Source organism: Hakea prostrata, chromosome 2 (assembly GCF_041222555.1).
Source record: "Hakea prostrata isolate BN-2017 chromosome 2, UWA_Hpros_2, whole genome shotgun sequence".
Taxonomy (NCBI): Eukaryota; Viridiplantae; Streptophyta; class Magnoliopsida; order Proteales; family Proteaceae; genus Hakea; species Hakea prostrata.
The window spans coordinates 8,085,007-8,093,254 of record NC_142601.1 but is presented as its reverse complement, the minus strand read 5'-3'; positions in this window follow the sequence as shown (position 1 = coordinate 8,093,254).

The following is an 8,248-nucleotide window of genomic DNA, read 5'->3' as shown; positions in this document are numbered from 1 at the left end:
AACTTGAATTAAAACTTAAATTCTAAAATCTAAACTGGCAAATGTGTAAATCTTAAAATTGAAACTAGGGCTAGGGCTAAAACTAGGGTTAGACTCGACCCAAATTCCGAACCCTAGCTCAACCCAAGGCTAACCTTGAGCTTGGGTAATACATTGCCTTCATAAATCTTGAGAAAAGACAATCATGAACTGAATGTAAGCGATGTGTAGGTTTAGCAATCAAGGCTTGATTATGCCACTCCGTATCATGAAAACCAAGATCGCTATCACATGTTAGAAGTCTATTTCAAGAAACCAAATGCATTATAGATTGATCATCCCTATCTCCCAATAAAATTTGAGGTTGATCTCTTAACTTACAAATGGTGTGGTTCATGTAATTTAAAATGTGTTGATGCATAACTATCTGTGGAAGAAAAAAAATTTGACTTCCACAACAACTCTTTGCTTGCATGATTTAATAATTTTAATTTCCATCATTGTATTCGTATATCAATTTTTGTAGTAATGTCATTAAATAATTTAACCTTAATAAGACCGACTTTTCGTTGGTAAACCCAAATGCTTCCCCAGCATTGATTTATGAGGAATTTTGAGCATCATTGAGAGCCATCGCTTCAACCTTAGGTGTGTATTTAGAGAGGAAGTCAATGAAGACTTCTTTAAATTGATGGATTGGCCCAAGCACGATAATATACATTTAATAAATCACGTAAATGATGAATCTTAGCCACAACAACTTGAAATAAAAACTAGAGAATCATCCATAAAGAGTATATGTGAAATGGCCTTCCAAATCAAGTTCCTGGTTTTTTTTGTAAAGTTGTAGCCTCCACGTATCTCCCAAAGTGCGTGATATGATTGTGCATTTTTCTGCAAAAAAGATGAGTTTGTGAGTTAATGGGCTGATTTGACAAAAAAATTCCATTTTTTGTGAACTTCCAAATCAAAGAGTCATGTGAGGTAGGAGAGGAAATGGGGAGAGATAGATAATAACATTTTCTTCACTGACATTGAAAAAGATCCCTATGCATATAAATATTCCACTCTCTAGCATTCTAAGAAATTATGTCATGAACTACTCTTGGTCCAATCATTTGTGGGGGGGGGGGGGGAGAGGTGTAGTAACATATGTGTAGTGTAGTGGGAATCCATGGGTCAATGTATATACTTGTGTTTTGGCCATTGCCAACTTGTCTCAACAACTTTATTTTTAGTGTTTCTCTTCCTGCTAGTATGCTCCTCCATCCCCAAGATGTTCATCTAGAAAGTTGGAATTGAAGGAAAGAGTAACGAGAGAAGTACTTTGCTTTTGTTGTGGATGTCCAAAGATGATCAGTGTTGGTAAGCATAATGACACAACCTAGTTCACCATAGGCATATAAGCATAGCATAGAAGGACCACACTTGGCTTAGTCCAATAGGGTGGTTATTAATGGGCTACACTTAGCCCACATTATAGAAAGGGAGAGGATTCTAGAGAAGTCCTAATCCTAAAAAATATCTTGCATCCAAAAGACTCCTTATAAACATCTACATACATTATGAGCTTCTCACCATTATCTATCGGACACTTGTAGGTAATCTTGATCATTCGTTGTCTCTTGCCTCACCTATAAACATGGGAGAGTGTCATTTTTATAAACCATCCAAGAAGTGATCAATACAAGTTTTCTCAAGGTTCTCTTCAAGCCTCTCTTAGTTCTCTCATGCTCACTCTAGTTGGGGTTTAGCCTTTTAGGCTGACTTAACGCAAGTGTGTGCTAAGTATCGGCATGGTTGGCCTAGTCAAGCACTAAGGCCTTGACATTTGTGGTATCAGAGCTTCGGTTTCATGTCATCAAGTGTGTTGGGAAGCACCATGTTGAATGAGTATGAGGTTTACAATGTTGTGCAAGGCGAACAAAACCTTGGGAGGAAGACCCATACTAACAAAGAAAAGTGTAAGGGTAAAGAGAAGTTCATTGACCCTAGTGTTGCCAAGGAGCGAAGCCTAACTCATGTGGAGTTTGCTATGGCCAAGATGAGGGACTGTCTCGACGTTGAGGAGCAAAGGATGGAGGAGTTCTATTGAAGGGTCAATGAGCTCAAGGAGTTCTTTTTGGGTGCTCTCAATTCCATGGAACATAGGCAACAACACAACTTGAGACCCTTCAAGCTCAAGTGTTGGAGAGGGTTGCCATGGTCAAGTCTCATGTTAACAAGTTAAGTAAGGAGTCGGTGATGTGTAGGAGAAGCATGGCTAGAGGAGTTGTATCATGTATGGTGTGAGGCACAAAGGATGGAGGTGTCGAAGCCAAAGGTGTTTAAGGGAAAGAGGGATGCCCGAGAGGTTGACCAACTTCCTATGGCATATGGAGTGCTACTTTGAAGCAATGGCAACTGAGGACAAGCCTAGCAAGATTAAGACTACAACACTCCACCTCACTGATACTGCGACTTTATGGTGGTGACAAAACACTGACATAGGAAAGGGGTACATACACCATAGTCTTGTGGGAGGACTTTTAGAAGGAGCTCAAGAAGCAATTCTATATGGAGAATGCATCCTTCTTCGCAAGGAAGACTATCAAGCAATTGAAGCACATGGGATCAACCCGATATTACATCAAGGAATTCTCTCCACTCATGTTGGATGCCCTAAGCATGACCGAGGAAGAGTTACTCTTTGACTTCATGGATGGCCTCCAAGGTTGGGCGTCGCAAGTACTACAAGGTCCAAGACTGACTGCACAAATGAAGGCACAATCAATGAAGGCAAAAGGCAACAAGACAAAAAGAAGAACTTTATGCTGAAGGAAAATGCTTCCTTTGAGATGGTCCCCATAGGGCTAGGGATTGCCCAAAGAGAAAGGCTCTGAGTGCATTGCTCGAAGATAAGAATAAGGATGATGCACACATGAGATCACTACAACAGTTTGGTGTTATCAAGGCCAAGGCGGCGAAAGCTAAGACTAAGGATGAGAAGGCCCCCACATCACAAAAGGGGTTTTGGTGTACGTGGAGGCGAGTGTCAATGGCAAGATGACAAGGGCCATGGCTAACACAAGGGTGATACACAACTTTGTCTCAACAGAGGAGGCAAAGCAATTGGGGCTCAAGATGAGCAAGAAAGGAGGATGGCTCAAGGCCATCAACTCACAAGCATGTCCTATTGATGGAGTCACTTGTTGTAACGCCCCGATTCCCAATATGGAAAATTAGGTCAATACTTAACCCAAGAACCGGTTTCTCCTAAGGTAGTGAACCAGTCGTGATAAAATAGACCAGAAATTAAACTCAAAGAATTTAGAATATTTAAGCAGCGGAAAGTCTATTGTAATAAACTGAAATATTTCCATTATTCTAAAATATCCAAAATAAAGGGGTTCGATTATTACATTTATCAAGTAGAACATTTCACACCAATTACATAATTATTTAAATATAGATAAAAATCATCTTTTATGTCCTTAACAAATAATATATGAATGAGGTTCATCAGCAATATGGACTTCTTCTGTATCACGACCCAATTCTTCAAAGTCATGCCCTACACATTCACCATCTGGAGAAAAATATTGGGTAAGTTTCGAAAAACTTAGCAAGATTAAATCCAGCAAGATATCAACATGTTTGAAATAATTTATCGAAATAATACAAGAAATACAATCAAATGAAATAAATAATGCAATAATGTTAATGCACAAGTTATTATTTATCTTATTTGGAAACAATACGATGCCCCATGCCGTTACATGGCATGCACGCGTTATACAGCCTTGACATGCGTATTGCTCCATTTGGGATTCAACACATCATACCCGGGCAAGGTTTCCTATCAACTAAGCTTACCACCTAAGCTCGAGATTCATCCAGTCTTCCACACGAGCATGTCAAAGCCTTACCATAGAGATGTAGAGGACCCAAGTCTTAGGACTTCTCCAAGGGCGCCTATGAGCATAACAAAATCCTATAACAAGAAGGTGGAGTATATCATGGAAGACCGAGAGATGCAGAAGAGCAAAGTACCTCCGAGTCTGGAGTATTGCGTGAAGTGGAAGGGATTGCCCAAGAGCAAAGCAAGTTGGGAACCAGTAGATGCTTTGTGGCAGTTCCAAGAACAAATAAGGAGGTTCCACAAAGAAGATTCGATGAGGATGTTGACGGATTAGGTAGGGGAGAATGACATGACCTGGTTCATCATATGCTTGTGAGTTTGCATGGAAGGGCCACACTTGACCTAGTCTAATAAGGTGGTTACTAGTGAGCTATGTCACTTCCCCCCAGCCGGTACCCTAATTGCAATACCCGGAGGTGTGATCCACAGCCCCGAATATCAAGTCTCAACAATCATCCTCCCACATAACACAATAGTACAATCATGAGCAAAAATAAATCATGGTATTAATGTAGTTAAAATAATAATCAAATAATGGATCTCAGAAGGATCTCAAAACATTATTAAAGTACGGATGTGATATCAAAATAATCAGAGTAAAAGTGTGCGGAAGAATAGTCAAAATTAAAGTATTACAACTGAAAGAAATAAAGAAATATCAAAATTGTTCTAAGTACTACAAATAGTAGGTTTTCTTACCGAAAAGGTAATATCTATATTAAAAAATCTCTGTATCTAGTACGGGGTAGACCAGCTCTAGAGTCGGACTAATCCTGGTACACCAGTCGACACACGAACATTCTTCAACGTGATATTCGTGATTGCCAACACTTTGTATACCGTATGGATCACTCGTCGGGGTCTCGTATTCCTGAGTCTCGACATCATCAACATCTGCAGCAAAGTCTAAAGCAAACATTGTCCCCGAAGGGTGAACTCAAAAATACTCAACGAGTAGTTCACATACAAATAACAATTACAATTCAATTTAAGAACATAACATGATCCAATATGATATGAGACAATATGCAAGGATGCAACTAACTCCAATAGATGCTAGTCTCTAATGGTGGACACATTAAGATAGAACACCAACCTCCTTTGGGAAGGTCCCTGTCACTCTGATCCCTCACGGACGGATTACCTCTTTTGGGATCACGGGCTAGGGGTCAAAGCATCATTCTCAGACTATCACCATGGTTGGGGTTTAGGCCACCTCTCTCTCACTCCACCATTGGCATGAGAAATGACGCGTGCCAAGGATAAGCCTAACCCAATGCAAGTCATCTATTTAGTCACATCATACTTGGTCTAGATATCTCTCCTCATGCTTCTCGCCATCTTGGTTTAGTATCCTTTCCTATATAGAGTCAACGTCTCCTTCTTAGACTACACTGACTCTTAACCCTATTGGTCATCCACATATAATGGGCGGGAAGCTCTCGTGTCCCCTCATGTTTATCTCATTCTTGGGCACCCATGAGCCTAAGCTTATTATATGCAACCCTACCAATGAATGTTCCCCACAACAATGTTGTGTGTCCCCTCATGCTTCTCGCATCCTTGGGCGCCCACCAACCAAATACCGCTGCCACGGGTCACTTGGCATCAATACCCCGCTGTTAGGGTGATGATATGACAGGGTTTCTAACCAAACACTTCTAGACTTCCTAGTCATGACATCCAATGATTGTGAAAAGCACCAAGGGGCATCATAGGATTGTGTCGCATACCACCTCCACTGATGTCCCAAACATAAAACCCTAATGGTATTCCCCAATTCACAATCACAACATAACATTCACATTACAATATGATTCCAATCACATTATTCCAAGTCCAAACAACCACATATTTAGCAAATATGGATAACGTCATTACTAGCAATATTCTTAAATTACAGAGGCATAACAATCATGTTTAAGTCCTAAAACAACAATATAGAACATACATTCAAGTCCTACTACAACTAAGAATGTAACTAAGGTTATATGTAAGTGAACGCCTCACCTTGTTGTCGATTTGAAACCTTTGAAGAGTAGACCAAAAGATGAATTCAAAGTTGCCAAAAAAGTCTTAACAATATGATGATTCATTGTTATGAAAAAACCCTAGAGGTTTGAAGATGAAAAGAGGGCAAAACTAGGCATTTTGCTGTCACCAGCATGGTTGGTCGCTTGTCTTGGTCACTTGAGGCTGTCAAGCCAATCGAACAAGGCTGATGTGTACAAACAACAATTCCTAAAATCGATAAAAAACTCATCGTCTGAATTCCAAACCACTCCGAAATTAACTAGAAAATTATGAAATCATGGTAAGACATTATCTAGTATGGTTTCGGCATTAATCATGGCCAAAGGAATGAAAACCTAACGAGTCCTATACTAGGTTTCATCTGAAATCAACCTGCAGATTCACGGATAGACTAGGGTAAAGAGAATGGTAGAATAAGGTCTGAAAACATCATAGAATATGATCTAATATGGATTAGAAATCAGACTAATCAAAGAGAATAAAAATCACATAGATTCATGCTAGGTCTTTATCGAAATCATACCGTGAAGTTCATGGAAGAGCTAGAGTGAATCTCCATTCACTATAAAACTAAGATAATAGAAGAATAGGTCATTACAGTAGATATAGACCTTATTCTAAGTCTCTACAGTAGGTAAAAACAATAGAGAAAGAAGAACTAGAGAGAATAGAGTAAATGCTAACCTTGTAGAAGAAGAATTGCCGGACGGAAAACTTTGATGGATGCTTTGAAACCTTCCTTCACCTTAGAGAGGGTTCTCTAGAGTGTCTTTGATGGCATTAGAATATAATGACACGTTTTAGAACGAAAAATAATTAAATAGGGCTTCAAAAACCTAATTTTCCAAAAGTGCCAATTTTGCCCCGAGACAGGCTTGGTTGCATGGGGAGACCAAGGCAATCGACCAATCCTTGGACTTTGATAAAAATGAGATTTTTGGTACTCTGAAAGCCCTAGCTTCTTATTGGGTCATTTTCTAAGTTATAGAAGGGTCTTATCTTGTTTTTTGAGACCTTCCATTTGTGTCATTATTGTACTCTTGATCCATTTATCAAGTTCGTCAACTTTTGAGTTAGTTCTTCTTTCGAAATCTGACAGAGCTCATGACGTAGCATCATCTCCATCTACTTCCATTGGTTTAGAGTCTAATCAAATGGTTTCAATTCGGATGGCCATAGTTGCCTTCTTCCCACACTCCTGGTTTTCAAACCCACAATGTGAATTTTCGAATTAGGGTTTTGCGGGATTTCACAAGCTACACTTAACCCACAATCTAGAAAGGGAGATGATTATAGAGAAATCCTAGTCTTAGAAAATATCTTGTATCTAGAAGACTCCTAGAAATATCTAGATACACTAGAAGCTTCTCAACCGTTAGATGTGGGACATTTGTACATAATCTTAATCATTCATTGTATTCTACCTCACCTACAAATAAGGGAGGGAGCCATTTGTACAAACCATCCAATAAATGATCAATACAAATTCTCTCAAGGTTCTCTTCAATGCTCTTTAAGTTCTCTCTTACTTGCTTTAGTTGGGTTTTAGGCTTGACTTAGTGCAAGTGTGTGCTAAGTGCTGGCACCGTTGGCTTAGTCGAGTATTAAGATCGTGATAATATGCTAGCTTTGTTTTGTTAGGATGGGATTGTATAAAAAAATGTAAGCCCCTAAAGCCTACCCCCTAATTTCTTGGGTTGGCATCATTTCTCCCACTTGATATTTATCATTCTTCAACCATAATTCTCTTATGAGTTTGGTTAATCTACTATCCACTTCTTTTGGTAGAAGCAAGTTAGACATGATGTGGGAAGGTGGGGCTATCAACATTGTCTTTATGAAAATTTTCCTCTCTGCTTGTGATAGCAGCTATCATTTCCACTTGTGATAGTAGCTATCCTTTCCACCTTACTAACTTTAAAGCAAGAAAGCAAAAGATTGTTAACTAACCAAAAGTGGCTGAGAGATTCTAGTAGATTCTATGAGAAGATACCTCAGATATACCTTCTATGGGTACATGGGGTATCCACTGCTGAAAAGAACTAGGGATTTTAAATTGTCCTGATGCTGAAATGGGATATAAGAGTGTATTCTTAAGGGGTGTGCAAGGTGGGGTGGGAACAAGGGGGGGTATCCACTGCTGAAAAGAACTAGGGATTTTAAATTGTTCTGATGCTGAAATGGGATATAAGAGTGTATTCTTAAGGATATGAGCCATAAGAACAACTAGAGAGTATCTGAAGAAAAAACCAAAAAAGAAAAAGAAAAAGAAAAAAAAAATGGGGGTATCTGAAGAAAATGTCCAAAGGGATTTTACAACACCAGGTGGCAGGT